This window comes from Nanorana parkeri, unplaced genomic scaffold, assembly GCF_000935625.1.
Source record: "Nanorana parkeri isolate BGI_ZX_2015 unplaced genomic scaffold, ASM93562v1 scaffold2354, whole genome shotgun sequence".
NCBI lineage: Eukaryota > Metazoa > Chordata > Amphibia > Anura > Dicroglossidae > Nanorana > Nanorana parkeri.
Window position 1 is genome coordinate 135,471 of NW_017308622.1, and position 17,469 is coordinate 152,939.

Genomic DNA, 17,469 nt, shown 5'->3' on the forward strand with positions numbered 1-17,469 from the left:
CTAATGTTCAGATCCCATAGTTTTCAATGGTGTTTGGGTGCTACATTCAGGGTTCCAAAATTTTAAGCTGGTTTCGTGGATCCTCCCATGAACAGAACCCCAGGCCATCTTACATACCACTACACTTATAAACATCTATCCCTCCACCACTTTTCCTTTCAGCCTTTTCTAACCATCCAACTCTCTCCTGTCCTCCTCACCCTCCTTTCCTTCTAAGTTAGTCAAGCCCCCTCTTATTTTTAACTAGCCGTCCCCGAACAAATCCCTATTACTCCCGTTTCCCCATGCCCTAAGCCACAGAAGCCATTGTTTTTATACACTGCAATTAGGATGGTCAACAAGCCTGAAATAGCTATATACAGTTTGGAATAGATATCTCTCAAATTGGCTGTATCGGTTCTGGTTGTACAGCTAGGCATTGAGGCGTGAAGGAAAGATTTGCATGGCTCAGCCCACTCAGCCTCCTAATGAGGAATATATACCCTATTTTCTGAATATATGATGGAATGAAACATGTGAATACCTTGTGCTTTAAGAAAGCTCTCCAGTACTATGCACTTACAATGTATATCAAATCTTTAACTTACAATTCAATATTTAATACAGGGAACATCCATGACACTGAATTTGCAGAGTGTTTTCAGCACAGTAGTTTCTTCCTTTGTCTTTTCTAATAATAACTCCATACAGAGTTTGATTAGGGTTAGTCCAGTGAACAAAGGATCCTAGTGTTTCACCAGCTGCCTGGAAGTAGTAAACATTAATTGTTCGTATGCAATATTTTATCTGAGTAAAAATAGTTTAATATTTTTAAAAAGTTTTAGTCTAAAACATAACATAATGGAGACTACAAAACAGTACACATTGCTTTTAAATTTAAAAATGATCTAATAGAGTGATTTGCCGTGAATTGCACAAACCTACTTTGGTGGCATGTCATCATCTACAACAGATTCCAAGAGAATTGTACAAACAGGTTTCTGCCAATAATGAGGATTCCAGCGTGATATTTGCGCAAATATTGAGCAAATATTCTTTTGAACTAATGACTGTGACTGTTGAATTTATACAATAAAATGGGATCCATCAAAACAACAGATTGAGCATCTGGAGTAAGTACTTTTGACAACAGTCACCATGAAGGAATTTAACAGATTCAAGTTGGAAATTGAAAATGATTTCTACATGTTGGAACTTGATCTTTTTATGATCTATCTACATGTTTAACTTCAACCAACTTTTTAAATAAAATTCTTATGAACAGAAGGAGTAGTAAGAGACACTGTCACAAAAACACTAATTGCCTTGTTACATCGCCAGAGCAGACAACAAATTAAGTCAACATTACATACTGCATATGGGTCTGTTTATAAAATTTCTGCCAAGCCACACGCTAATTGAATGCAGTTCGCATGGCATTCCCACCACTAAATGAAGCCAGCAAACATAGGACGTTCCTATGCTCCTTGGCTCCATGTGGTGGCTGGAATGCCATGCGTTAGGCTGGGCAGAAGACTAATAAATAGAGCCCATAATGTCTCTTCTGTAAGTCTTTCTGATTCTAAATGGGCTGTGCTTCATAAGGGCTTCCTCCCTTAAGATTAATATAGACCGCATTGGCAGATCAAATTAAAAGTTCAATTTTCCTCTTTCCATTACATTCAAAAGGATTAATGTTGTAAAGCTGTTGGTTTACATTTTAAAAGTAACCATCAGTTTAAATTAGCTAAATACATTCCAGGTGCATCAAAACAAAAAGGTGTTCAATGTCTTAAGGTGCCCATACACCTGCCGACAACCGTACGATAATCATGGGTGATCCCGCGATCGAGCGATAATCCGCAGGTTTATGGGCAGCGTACGACCAATTCTACTGTACGGTCGCAAGACTTTCGTCTTCCTAGCACGCTGGAAAACCCGCCGAAAATCGTTGGTAGCGTAGTTGGTAGCGTGCTCAGAAGACGAAAGCCACACGGGCACGCTCAGCATTGCAATCATCGGCAAGCCCTCCCCTCAGCGGGGAGGGCTTGTGATGATCGCAAGTACGATCTGCCTGTCCACGATGGGCAGGTCGAACAAAATGGTGTATGGCCAGCTTTACAGTTAATTTTCTTTCTTAAGCAGCCACAGCCTTAGTAGAAACCATAACAACACAAAACATCCCCACCAAGTATCAAACAATAACCCAGTAAATGCAAAACAGCAAACAAACATACAAAAGGGCAAATGAAACCTGAGGAGCACCGCAACACAAGGGGAAAACCTGGGGAGCACCGCAAGACAAGGGGACCCACGGAGTAATAATCGGGGTACAAGGGGGCCTCAGGATAATACTGTGGCACCAGGCTTACTGCAGGGAGGGATTAAATACCCTCCCGGGTAACACCAGGTGGCCACTGACTGCCCAGAGACACCTGCAGGTGAGCACTGGAACTGCAGGATCTGCTCCAGCTCCACGGTGCCACCTGGAGGGGTCATGGTCCCTGACACTGGCTTTGACTTAGTAGGAGGTTTGTCTGACCTCTGCAAAGAGATTACTGCTTCCCCACATAGGGCAAGGATCCCATTCTGCAGTATGCTGGCAGAGGACAAGCTTTTCTACTCAGACTGAGAAAAGAAAGGAAAAACCATGAAAGGAAAAAACTGTAAGACTTTGCAAACCTTTTGTTTTGATGTACCTAGAATGTAAATGGATCATGTAAACTGAAATTTCAATTGAATTTATGCAAGATACTGAAGCTTTTTTTATTTGATAAGAAATTGATGGAACACATTCCCAGCAACTAAACTTTGGAGGAACACAATGCCTTATAGTCAACAGGGGAGCTATAGACATAAAACCAACCTATTAAGGAGATATAGTGGTAGAGATTGATGTGACAAAAAAAAAGAAAGACATTTTCAGACAAATATGATTTGACATATATGAAACAACATCAGGTCCTCTTTCCCTTATTCAATGTAAAAAAAAATCAGATCAGATTTGTAAATAAAAAATATAAGAGATTAAAGTGCTGTTCGAAAATTCTGGGTTGTACACAGAGTTATAGGTATTTTGTCAAACTATTTAAATTCTTATTCGAAATAAACTACACGTACAAAGAACTACAACTACATGTTTGAAGATTTTTTTTTCTAAAATTACGCAGTTATTCAGAGAGAAGCAATTCCTTATGCTAATACATGTATGAACAGGATGCTGTGTTCAAAGAGTTTGCATGTTTTCCCTGTGCTTGCATTGGTTTCCTCTGGGTACTCTGATATCCTCCCACACTCCAACGACATGCTGGAAGGTGTATTGGCTCCTGTCTATATTGGTCCTGTATAAATACCTGAAATAAATAAATAAACAAACATAGTTGAACAATGAACAACTTATACATAAAACATGTTTTTCAAGATAAATATTTACCAAGCTACGCTTTATTGATGACATATTTGCTATGGGGGGGAAATATATTGCATTCCTATTTATATTTCATTACTATCTGTGTACCAGTTTTGTAATTTAACCGTTTTGTTTTTTTACAGAGAAAATTTGCTTTTCATAAATCAGAATTTCAGCTTAGATTGATTCCAAGAAGTAAAATGAAAAGGTTGCAAGCAGGGGCGTAACTAGAAATCACAAGCCCCCATCGCAAAATTTTGTATGGGGCCCCGTGATTGCTAGTTATGCCACTTGCAGAGCCCACCTGATATACCAAACAGCCCACCTGAGAGTGACCCTGCAGAGCCCACCATAGACTCTCTATAGTGGGCTCTGCAGGGTCTCAGATGGGCTGCACACCTCTTACCTGTCAGCGCTGTCCGCCTCTGTGGTCGCCGGGCCCCGCCTCCTCTTCCGTCCCCGGCCCTGCCTCCTCCTCTATCGACAGGCCCCGCCTCCTCTTACATCACTGGCCCCACCTGCTCTTAGGTCGCTGGCAAGTGATGTAAGAGGAGGCGGGCCTGCTCTTAGGCGGGCCCCACACCACTGGTTGCAAGTATTGTTAGTGACAACCCCCCTCCCCATAGAGATAAATATTTTAAAGTATAACTATGGTTAAAAAATAAAATAAAAATACATACATACAGTATATGATGCAGTCTATCAATAGCCTTAGCACATCAGTTTTTGTGTTTCAAAATTTTTATTAGTTTCCATCTATACAGTATCAAATCGTTACATTCCAATATCATATGTAACACAGTAGCATATCGGAAAAGCCTACAATCTCGCCACTATATATCCTCTTCCCCCTTTGGAACGTGTCCATACTGTTATAAACTCATTGGCTGGATGTCAATCCAACCGATGAGTGTCTATTTCTAAACAGGGGGCCAATATGACAAAAAAATACCGACTTATCAATAAGGGTGTCATTATTATTTACTTATTTTACATATGATAATTACTCCTGGCAAGTTCATTTATTTCACTCACCTGGGTATCAAAAAATAGAGACCTTAATTTACTAATAAAAGAAAGAAAAGAGAGAAAGGAAGATAGAAAAGAAATGGGGATTAGAAAAGTGGGGACTTCTTGGACCAGGATTCAGATCAGGTTTTAGCCTTGGTTTGCTAGTTATGTTCGGCTGGGATTCTGGATTCCTAGATATATCAACCATGGATCCCATACCGCTTGAAATTTATGATATCTATCTTGTAATTTGCTATATAACTTCTCATGTGTCATAATCCAGTTTAATTTAGATAGTACCAGAGAATGGGACCCTTTCGGCTTTCCAAGACCGTGCTATTGATGACTTGGCTGCTAAGAAGAAAAAGGATAATAGTTTGTCCTGCGCCTTGGTGAGCCCCTCGACTGGGTTATTCAGTAAAAGATACTGTGGGTCTCTCGGAATATACACCTGAAGTATTATAGAGAGCAGGGCAAAAAAGCGGTTCCAGAGGGGACGCAGTTTTGGGCAGTTCCACCAGACATGGATCGTCGTGCCCTGTTGGTTACATCCTCTAAAGCATAAGGGGCTGGCCCCTACGAACATGGTGGCTATCTTTGCTGGAACCAGATACCATCTAGAAAAGAGTTTGTAGTTGGCTTCCAATAGGGAGATATTGAGCAGTCCCATATTTAACCTCGTAGTATATTGCCCATTGTCTATAGGGAGAACTTCTCCTAGTTCAGATTCCCACGCAGCCATATAAGATAATTTAGTGAAAGTGCCAAGCTGAGCTGCATATATTATGGAAATCCCTCCTCCTTGACCAGAGACTCCCAGACACCACCTTTCATAGTGTGTCAGCAATGGAGTGCCCACTTCTGGTATCTTTAATGACTGTAGGAAATGCTGAATCTGCCTAAATCTGAACAATTATAATGGTGGCATCTGAAGAATGCTTTGGCAATATCTTAAGGATATTGGTTTATGGTTCTTAATTAGGTCTCCGATTCTGTACAGGCCTTTGTCAACCCACCATTGAAATATTTTGGTCTGCAGTCCTGGTTGAAAATTCACATTATTAAACAGTGGTGCCAAAGGAGAGTGGGAGGAGACCATACCTTCCATACCTCGCAGCCTATCCCACAGAGCCATGGAATGTGACAGGGTGGGAGCTAATATCGCCGGCCTTTGCTTAGGAGTCATCCAAGCACATCAGTTTTTGTTTCCCCCTTATTACATAGTTTGATCCTCCAAGTAAATCAGTTCATTTTCTACTTGTAGCGCTTGACCCCGAAGGAGCCGCTGGAATAAACGAGTTCTCCAAGCCTATCTAGGGATTTCAATAGTATTGCGGACCCAATAGCATCTACCAGCCCTCCAGTAGCGACCGATGAACTGAAGCACACAAAGGAAGATGCGAGTTTTATTATAGAGCTCTGGGAGAGAGGGTTAGGGCACAGGACACGCAGGATATAATAGACTCCAATAAAATGATAGAACAAAGTGCTTGCAGCCATCACAGACATAGAACCTTTAAGCTTATTTATGGCAATCTGTGTCTTGAGCTCCTGGCTATGCAGTACTTGGATCAAACTACTAGTACATTTCAAGTACAGACTTTCAGGTTGTAGCAGAGGATCACTTGGACTCATGGAATCAGCTGCGGGTGGGATACGCTGTACAATATAATGACAGCTGCCAGCGCAGCTGTAGGCTGATGTTGGTATGTAATTGCACACACTGCAATTACCTGCGGATGGTCTCACCCGGATGCAGACTGTTTGCATCCAAGTGGGATCGTCCACAGGTAATGGCAGCATGTGTGATTACATGTTAACAGCTGTGAGTGGTGCCAGCAGTCATTGTATGGTACAGCTGCTCCTGCCCGCACCTGATTGCATGAGTGTCATGGAAAAACTCTTGGAATTCATGCGATTGATCCCGATTGGATACAGGCATTGTTCAAGTATTTTGAGTGCCAGCGGGGTCGACTAGCAAGATACTGAAGCTTGGCCCAGTGGAAGATTCCTCCATCCACACAGTTTAGCGTAGATGTAGGAATCTATTGCACTTTTCCCATCTGAATATAGAACATCTGCAGATAAACTATGGTGTATGGCCAGCTTAAGGGGTTACATAGTTGACTTTGATCTAAATTTGTTTTCGCAATGTGTTCATTCATTTCATATTCTATATTTAAGGTTATAATGTCCAGACAATTGTGTTTATTTTTTAATATATAACGTTCAATTCACGAAGCTTTGAGGGCCCATTTATATTTGTGCAGTGCATTAGTGCACTTGCAATAAAGCATGTTATGTCTCTCTTTAACATTTGTTGCATTAAGGGCAGCCCACTGAAATCAAAGGGCTTACAGAAACATACCGTGGTTGCGTCACAACATTTTTACTGCAACGCACTACGACAATACATTACAGCTCAACACAATTATCAATGTAAATTGGTCCTAACACATGAATAAGGGTGTTTATTTTAGCCATGTGACTACAATGTTCAAATATCATTTTATTAATAAAATGTGCAAATCTCATTGGACTTTAGCTGGAGCTGAAAATAACTGTCACATTTTTATATTAAGAATCATTAACCTGCTGTAAATGGAGCCTGATGCATCTACAAACTGATTTCCCTGTATTGCTTGTATGGTTGGGTTTTTTTGTGTTTGCTGTCCATATAGTTACATAGTTTGGTTGAAAAAAGACACAAGTCCAACAAGTTCCACCAATAGAGAGAAAAAAAATAATACATGGAAAAACCTCTTAAGACAGAATGCTATGCCAGTTACCAACAGTTGATCCAGATGAAGGCAAAAAAACACAACCCTATGAAGCATGGTTAAATTTGTTCCATCAGAAGAAAAAAAAATCCTTCCTGATCCCCTAAGGCAATCGGATATTCCCTGGGATATTTACAACAGTCTCTGGTGTTATTTACTTATAAAATGTCAATATTGTTGGTTATGTGTTTAGATGAAGCACTTAAATTAAGTTTTACTTGCTTATAAGGACATTGCATTTGAATACAGCATTTACAGCATATATAGAGAACTTCCTGTATATCAAAGATAAGTATGCATATAGAAAACTAACATTGCACTATAGTGCCATCTACAGCACAAAATATAATTACATCTCAATATGCTGCTGTTCCAGGGAGCTATTCCACATTTACACAGTTTTTACTGTGAAAAAGCCTTTCCGTATGCAAAGGTTAAACCTCATTTCCTCCAGATGCAGAGTGCCCCCTTGTCCTTTGCAATGGCCTTAAAGTAAAAAGAACTTTGCACCAAGTTCAATATATATACGTATATATATATATAGTTACCTTGTGCCTTCTTATTTCTATAATTGTGTTTGATTGGTATTTGTGTTGGATCTGGAGGCTACTGGCAATAATCTGTACAGTACTAGGTTACTGGTTAATTATGAATACTGCAATACACTGTAAAACAGATGTACCGAATAAAACAGTGCAAATAGCAATGATAGAGTGCCATAACCTACAGCAAGCAATGCTCATGAGTCTGGAGATGTCAAAACAATTAGATTTTTGGTATTTGGTTGTTGTTGGTCGCTTCACAGTTATTGTGTCCTAGACTTAACTAGAAGCATAATGCTGTATGGAACCAAGTAACAAATCTGATCTCCACCATAAGTAGCATTGGTAAATCTACCTGAACAATACCTGTTGATACCTAAGCAACAATTTCATTAAAAACAGTGACATTAATAATTTATTAACTATTTTACATAACTATTGGGGCAGAGAAATCCAGCTTTTGTGCCGTGTGAGGAATCCCATAGGAAAACATGTAGTTCCTGTGGATCAAGGGTTAAACGTAGCAGAGTCACCCACCCTGAGCGTCCTTAACGAAGGAGAATTCTCTGATTAATAATGAATTAGTACAAATTGGCTGGAGCTGGCTGCGTGCTCGATGCTAATCTGTGTAAATAGGGGAGACAGCGCAAGCTAGCTGTGTACAGCCGCCCAGTACCAACCATTCCCTGGGGGCTGATAGGGAGGGAGGACGCATTATTTATATAGTGACAATGTCCTTATTAAATTTCTATTGCTTAGGAATGGCATGTCTTTCCCTCCCCCCAAAGGAAGCCTAATGTGGAATAACAGAATAATATGGTAATGCAGGAAACAAAACATTTATCACCATTTAGTTTTGCTCTGAAAAGCTTTATCCAGCTTTTCGCCAAGTCCGGCAATGATTGTGTGTACGCTGGTGAAGTTTTTAATATAGCATAATTTACATTCACTTTAATAAGAACAAAATGTGTTCATTTGTCACACAAGGTAGACAAATATAAGAAAAAATTAGGTTTTGCTTAGATATGCAGGCTATTCACTCTGCTTTCAGGATTTCCTCACAGAGTTTTTTTCCCTCAATAGTAAAGAAAATGCTTTACCAAATATATAAGATTTGTAGCTGTTCATTTTATCATTGGGAATCAGAATAATGCTCACCCTTACTGTAGATGGAATTTGACAGGACTCTATATATTGTATGGTGGGAGAATATGCATTACCTAATCTGAATTATCAGTGGCAGCAGAAAACAGAGTCTAGCCATTTAAAGCTGAATTCCAGGAATGGTCTTTTATAGAGACTTAGGGTGCCCACACACCTTACGATAATCGTACGATAATCGCAGGAAATCCTGCGATCGTACGATTATCGTAAGGTGTGTGGAAGCCGTGCGACCTCTACTACTGTAAGGTCGCACGACTTTTAACTTACGAACATGTTTGAAAACCCGCCGAGCATCGTACGATGTTCGGCGGGTGTGTAGCATGTTCGTAAGATAAAAGCCGGACGGGCCGGTGTGCGCAAGTGCCCACTGCCCATTCGGCATTGCGGTCATCGGACGCCCGGCCCTCAGGGGGGCACGGCTTGCGACCATCGCAAGTACGATTTGCCTGTCCAAGATAGGCAGATCGTACGTTTTTTAAATTACCTTACAACCATCGCAAGATAAAAGTCTTGCGATGGTTGTAAGGTGTGTGCCCAGCATTACATTGATCCAGCTTGGCTCAATGTAAGTATACATACCTGATATTCAGCGGGCCGCTAGTGATACTGAAAATCACCAAGTACTCTGTGCTACATAAATGATAGGAAAGAGAAAATGTCCCAAAAAATGGTAGTTGCAGAGACACCCACGAAAAGAACAAAGGTTGTCAGGATGATTATTCAAAAAGGTTTTTGTTTTTTTAATGGATCACAGGCTAGCATGTAAAATACACTATCTCGACTATCTCGAGTTTTGCAGCTCAAATTTACCAATACCTCAGGAGGGTCTGATGAGACACTTACTGCATGTAGCCTGCATGCAGTAAGTGTCTCATCACACCCTCCTGAGGAAGCGGCAAGTTTGAGCCACATGTGATGTAATAAAAATCCCCCTTTTTTGGTCATTGGTCCTTTTCTTGGGCGCCTCTGCTACTACCCTTTTTGGGTACTTTTTCTCCTTCCTGCCAATATGTCAGGACACCTCAGCTTCCAAGCTTGGAGCAACGTAACGCACACGCAGACAAGTGTGGTTAGATCAATCTTTGGTCCTCAGTACTGTCCCCCCACTGCCACCATTTCTGCCACTGACACTTTTGGTTCTTAAAGGTCCTCTACAGCCATTGGGTGGCCACTGATTATGTAAGTCCTGCACATGTACACAGAAGTCACATCCCCCCGACGCCTGGCCCATTCACGTCATCTTAGAGAAGAGTATGTACACTGCACAGCGAATGTGCCATATAGTGTACGCAGAAATGAAGAGAAGATTTTTTTTTTGGCAGAAGAGACTTTGCATGTCTCTTCTGCCAAAATTCCCTACCTCCCAGCAATTTTGTATTTTTTTTAACTTTGCTTGCGCTTTAAAACTTGAAAAATATTGCTGAATGTGATATTTTTAAGCTAACATTTCCAAGCTAAAATGTAAAAAAAACCTGCATGTTGGGAAGTGAATAAACAGTTACCTTATTTTTTTTGCAGTGCAGCGCACCACAATGCTGTAGTGCATTGTGTGCTGTGCTCTAATGTACAAGACGTTGGGGTGCCATTCACAATTAATGGCACCACAATACACCACACATAAAGCAGGTACATAGCCATGCATTTTGGTAAAGCTCAAGTGTGAATAGGCCTTTAAACTTGCAGCCACATCTAACATACACCAACAGGGAATTTAAGTAAGAACAAATGTAAGCCTGGACTGTCAGTTTAGCAAGTCTGATGTTTGCCAGAATGGTTTTTCGTTTATCCGAGTGCTTGTGAGCTGGTTTGAGAAATGGGATACACAACCTCAGCCAGCCGAAAATATAAAATATGAAAATTCCCTGCAGCCTACTGACATCTTAGACATGGGGGATGACTTATAAATCTTCCGCCCAGCCATATGCAGGGCGAATGCTGTTTGCATAGTATTCCTACCACCTATGCTCCTCCTGGAGCTCCACAGCTCCATCTAGCGACAAGAATGCTGTGCAAATGCCATTCAGCCAGTATGTGTCTTGGTGGATGATTTATAAATCATCCCCATAGTGTCTGATTTACTAAAGCATACACACAATGTGTGTGTGTATAATTGTCCATTGATCATGAGCAGAAAAATAGATCATGTCCTCACAATATTCACTATGCACCTTTGATGCTTGCAGATAGCGTGCACAGCCTCCATTGTACATACAGCGAATTTACTGATAAGTTCAGTTAGCTATGAAGTGTATGCTTCATGCTCTAAACCTATGCTCTAGCATGACTAAAATAAATATCTTATATGCGCATCTTAGGTAGGCATACAATCTGATAAAGTGCATACTGATATCTTACTTAAAGTGACATTAAACCCTCAGATTTTTTAACATAAAACAATACTGTAATGTGTGCCTTACTGTAATCCATGGTTGTTTCCCTTCTCTTTGATGCTCTTCCTTTTAAATCTGTATCTTTTCTCATGCTTGGAGAGAACTTCCCTTTTCAGCTCAGGGCCTCTTCCTGTAGTGCTGGCTCAGGTTACAGCCTATAGAAACGTATACACAGACACCGTTTGAGACAAGGCAGTCTGCTGAAAAGGGAAGTTCTCTCCAAGCATGAGAACAGATACAGATTTAAAAGGAAGAGCATCAAAGAGAAGGGAAACTACCATGGATTACAGTAAGGCGCACATTACAGTATTGTTTTATGTTAAAAAATCTGAGGGTTTAATGTCACTTTAAGTGCATACTTATAAAAGTAAAACAAGTCATAGTGTAAGCTGTACTAGGGTTATCACATTACGCATGAGCAGACATGCCTGCTGTGGATATGGCCAGCAAGCCGTACAGGATTTCACATGCTGCGGCCCCTGAACTGCTTTCCAATGATAAATACCCGTACATAAACAACCTTTTTTGCTCCACAGGGTCTTTTTTCACCTGCTGCTTTGCTTGGCACATGCACATTTCATTGATTAGCAATAATACATTTTCATTTATTTTTAGGTAGCCTGTTGACATGACTATTTTTAGTGGATCATATCAGAACAGAAGTTTCCAAAGAAGCATTATTTGGATATTCAACAAAGTAAACTATGTGTGTGTACACACAAGCTCATTTTTGTCTAGGGTGTAAAATGTATAGCTATACTCACCCGAACCTTGGAGTCGGCCGGTTGTCACATCGCTCCCTCCAGCTTGTCTCCTCCGCTGCAGACATAGAATGTCCCTTGGCATCTTCACATCTATTATACATTGTATAGAACGGGACCTTAGACTGCTGCAGTGGAGAGGGAGAGAGGCTGGAAGGACCAGACTAGGAGTCATGTGAGTATAGCACACTGCCCGTTCAGCATTGCAGTCATCGGAAGCCCGCCCCTTAGGGGGGCGGGCTTTTGATGATCGCAAGTATGATCTACCTGTCCAAGATGGGCAGATCGTACGTTTTTTTAAGTACTTTACAACCCTCGCAAGACAAAGTCTTGCAATAGCCAGCCTGTTATTGGCTACTGCAATTTAAAAGAGCCAATAGCAGGCTGGCTATTGCGGTCAGCTGCTGGAATGAAGACGATCGCTGGAATGAAGACGATCAGGAGAGGAGCGCAAACGCTGCGGAAAGATGAGTACACTGCAGGGGGGGGGGAGCTCACAGATGGTCGGAGGGTTCTCCTTACAGGCTGTAATCGGCAAACAGCCTGTAGTGAGAAACTGCTGACAGTCTGTGAGGCTGCAGCGGGGAGAACCCCTACCCAGCAGATAACTGTGTGATAACCGTCCCGGGCACAGTTATCTGCCGGGACAGGAGTTCCATTTCTCTTGCCTTGCGCTAGTGCTGGGACTGCCGCCACTGTTAGCGGGGGGGCAAGTGATAACCTAGGGGGGGGGGGGGGCAATGCGATATGTTGTAACTCCTCTTTAGTTCAAATTCAGCATGTGGGTGTCAATAAGTTAGTGGCGGTATTTTCTGGGTTTTTATATTGAAGAATAAATAGTATGACAACATTGTAACTGTCCAAAAAGAATGTATGGCAAAGTAAAGCACTTTTCCAGTTCTGGCACTAGTCAAAATAGACAGAACTTACAGGTAGCAGTGTACTCGAGGAGTGCTCCTTAAACAGATTCTCTTTGCTGGCATAAGTGGCCTTGCAATAGGGTTCTGTGCTGGCGATGCACCAGATCGGATGCAGGTCGGAACTGTGTCTTTCCCCCAACTTGCAACAGTCTCCAAGTGTATTCTGGACCTTCCCTAAACTGTGCTTGCTCATCAGGAATCTTTCCCTGCACCATGCCTATCTCTCCCTTGCCAACGTGTCCCTATCTCCATACTCTCCCCACTGCAGGGCACTCCACGTGGACGAAGCAGGGGCGATATAAAACCCCTCTGGGTCCAAAATTGCTGGCCGAATATTGGGAGATCTCTGTGCCAATCAGACACTCCAAAGCTGCCGGGAGCCCTATACAGAAGACAGTTCAGTGCTAGCGGTAAGTCAAGTAATCTCTGTGTTTACCTACTGACAGCCAACCAGGAAGTGAGTGGGTGGTCTAAGGCCTCATTCACACTGCTACGAGCTGGCCCATAGAGATCCGTGCGGTGTGCGCGGCCGTATCTGGCCGCTCCCGGGAAGGACAGGTGCTGCGTGTGATTGTACACAGCAGCCTGTTCCTCTCTATGGGAGTACGCGGCCGTATGCCACCGAAAGTTCACCCGAACTGCACATCCGTGCTGGTGTCTGTGCTCGGACGCAGACAGGATCCATGTGAAGCTCGGGTGAGCGTACGGTGGCGTACTCCCATAGAGAAGAACAGGCTTCTGCATACAATCACACGGGAGTGGCCCGATATGGCCGCGCACGCCGCACGGCTCTGTACGGGCCGGCTCTTAGCAGTGTGAATGAGTCCTAACAATCAACGCCTCACCAAGTCCCTGTTCACACCTCAACATTTTGTCGCACATTTTAGGACAAAAAGCGTTGCAATCTGCCAAAAAGTAGATCATGTACTTTTTCCAGGGACAGGCATTTTTCTGCTTGAGACAAAACGCTCCGATGTGAACAGGGGCCATAGAAATGAATGGGATTTCGTGTCTTGAGCATTTTGTCGCACTTAAGGTGCCCATACACTGTGCGATTATCGCACGATAATCGCGGGAAATCCCGCGATCGTACGATAATCGCAAAGTGTAGGAAGGCGTGCAACCATTTTTACTGTACGGTCGCACGTCTTTTGTCTTAGGAGCATGCTAGAAAACCAGCCGAGAATCGTACGATTTTCGGCTGGTTTTTAGCATGATCGTAAGATCAATGCCGCACGGGCCAGTGTGCGTACGTGCACACTGCCCGTTCAGCATTGCGGTCATCGGGAGCCCGCCCCTCAGGGGGGCGGGCTTCCGATGATCGCAGGTACGATCTGCCTGTCCAAGATGGGCAGATCGTACGTTTTTTTAATTACTTTACAACCATGCAAGACTAAGGTCTTGCGATGGTTGTAAAGTGTATGGCCACCTTTAGCTTTGTGCTAACTGGGCTGCCACCTGCCGGAGTTGTGTTATCTCTCACAGAGTATAGCAGCAGCTGCTTCTCAGCACCCTACTACAATCAGAAAGGTGGCCATACACTCTACAACCATCGCAAGACCTTAGTCTTGCGATGGTTGTACAGGGAATAAAAAAACTTACGATTTGCCTATCTTGGACAGGCAGATCGCACTCTCGATCATCGCAAGCCCGCCCCCCTGAGGGGCGGGCTTCCGATTACCACAATGCTGAACGGGCAGTGTGCGCGTGCGCACACCGGCCCGTTCGGCATTTGTCTCATGAGCACCGTTCTAACCAGCCGAGAATTGTACGATTCCCGGCTGGTTTTCGAACATGCTGGTTCGACGGAAGACGTGCGACCGTACAGTAGAAATGGTCGCACGTCTCCGTTCACACTGCTCGATTCTCGTACGATCGCGGGATTTCCCGCGATTCTCGTACGAGAATCGAGCAGTGTATGGGCACCTGAACTGATCCCAACAATAAAACAAATGAAATGAATAAAATACAGGGCAATAAACATATCTATCACTGAAAACAGTACAGAGAAAATACAAAATATATGTGTAGAAGGCACAGAGTACATGGTTAATATAATAGCTAAGACCAATTGGAAAAGACATCACAGATTTGATTTATGTAATTTGCAGTGAAGGAGTTAATGTGATCATTAAATACTCTATTATGTGCTTTACTGCCGGAAACACCTAAGGACAATTGCTTCATTAAACCAATTAGGTCTTATTAGTCATTCTAGGCTAGTTCAGCATCAAGAAAACAGCTCTTAGCTATACATTGATAGGATTGTCTAAACAAAGGATGGTTTTGTTTGGATGGAGTTTAATTGCAGACATCTGCATTTAGCCTCAACTTTGAAGGGATCTACTGAAATTGGATGACATTTGCCTGATATTGGTGTCTTGAGCGAGTTTGTTTATTAATCAAAGAATCTTTGAAGTGCAATCAGTAAGAGGTAAACTAAGGCCATCTAAAGTATATCTAAAGTTTTTTTTGTAGTTTTGGACAGAGTAGGGAAAAATGCTACAGGCTAGCTACAGAAAAATTCCCTTACAACACCAACAGCCTATTTTCCTTTAGTGAATTAATCCCCAAGAGTAAGCCTGCTCAGAGTCAATACAGGAAATTTCCAGTTATCCGGCACCCATGGGAATCGGTAGGAGCTGGATAACTGTCGTTTTCTGGTTGTTTGAGAGTTTTGCAATAGCCAATAGCAGCTATTGAAACCCCACCCACTGAGCAGAGGAGCAGACCTGAGAGAGAAAGTTTTCTCTCAGGTCCACTTCTCTGCTCAGTGGGCAGGTGAAATAGCCAGCCTGCTATTGGTTATTTCAAATAGCAATAACCAATAGCAGGCTAACTATTGAAACCCCACCCACTAAGCAGAGAAGCAGAGCTGAGAGAGAAAGCTTTCTCAGCTCTGCTCCTATGCTCGGTGGGCAGGTACAATACCCAGCCTGCTATTGGCTATTTCTATTTAAAAATAGCCAATAGCAACCTGGCTTTTGCTCCCCATTGTTTACATTCTGCTGCTGACAGCGGAATCTATGCGCCGGCGGCAGCAAGATATAAGCAAAGGATTTTGTTAGCAACTAAATACATTTACTTATAATAAACAATAATATGTCCTTGATTTTGTTTCCTGTTTTCTTCCGGTTGCTTGAGAGTGTCGGTTGCTTGAATGACAGATAATGGGGAGTTTACAGTATTTAGGATTTTGGTGGAAGCCGGACAGTTGCTTTTGAACTCAGGAACACCACTGGTGAGAACTTTGTGCTTTAAGTGTATTTTCTTGTTTTGCAGTCAAATTTGAGAAAACCCCTCAATATGCTTGGTACGTGTTCCTATTCATACAGCATACTAAAAAAAATAATTATAAAAAATTCTTACCTTTGAGATGTGTCTGTGTAGCAGCATTTGCAAGCTTCTCTCTCTCAATTTCCAAGTGGCAGGAAACTCTTTCTGTCCCCAAAGAAAGACTCAAGACAGACTGATCTTCCTCTCATTAACTGACAATGCTTCTAGATCTTAACCCTTTGTTCGGACAGGCATTGTTCAAATCTAGTTTACAACTGGTGTGGTGTATAAGCCAGGGTGATTTTGATCCAAGAGACAAATTATATATTTTGAATTTAAGATGTTGGTAATCCTCGTTTCTAGCAATTGGACCATATTAGGTTACAACTTGTTGTTACTACTCGTGGGTTTGTGGAATATGTATTTTGATTTTTCTGTATTTGTGCGAGATGTCTTCTTGTGAAAAAAGGAGTGAATAAAGAATATAAAAAAAGAACTGAGCATGTATTGTGCAAGCAGTTTTTTTTTTTATTTCATTAGATTTTTATTGGCTTATAAAGCATAGAAAGTACATACATTGTATATTCTACCAGATCAGATATTGGGATACATGCCAAACACAATCAACATGGTTAACATTAGTCAGACACTAAGTCTCTGATTACGTTATGGTGGTTACAGCATACAATTGAGATATAGAGCGTCAGAGTATTATATCTGATGCAATTGATGGAGGTGCCCTCCGCACACCTTTCAGCAGTCCCGGCCAACAATCAAATAAATGGTACTCCTTAGAGCCGATAGGACTTTGTCTCCTATTGTAAAACAGACACCACGTGTTGTCCACTCTGGAAACAAATCATTACGGGATTACCTGGTCTGTGCGGATCCATACTCTAAATATAGTACTGTACCATGTAAACTCTCTAGCAGACAGGGATGTTATAGGTGTCATAACTGTAATGTGTGCAATTCCCTTATTGTTGGTGAATTGTTGGTGAAGCCTTCTTTCACCCACATACGGGCAATAAATATCTGATACACAGTTATTTGAACTGTGTGTCTGAATATTGTGTATATTTATTGAAGTGTCCCTGTTCTTTGGTATATGTGGGAAAAACCATTAATGCGTTTAAGAAAAGATACCAAAAACATAAAAGTGATATTAAACTCGCAATAGAAGATATGAAGCACGGAAAAGATGTTGATCCCAACAAGCCAGTGGCGATGCATTTCG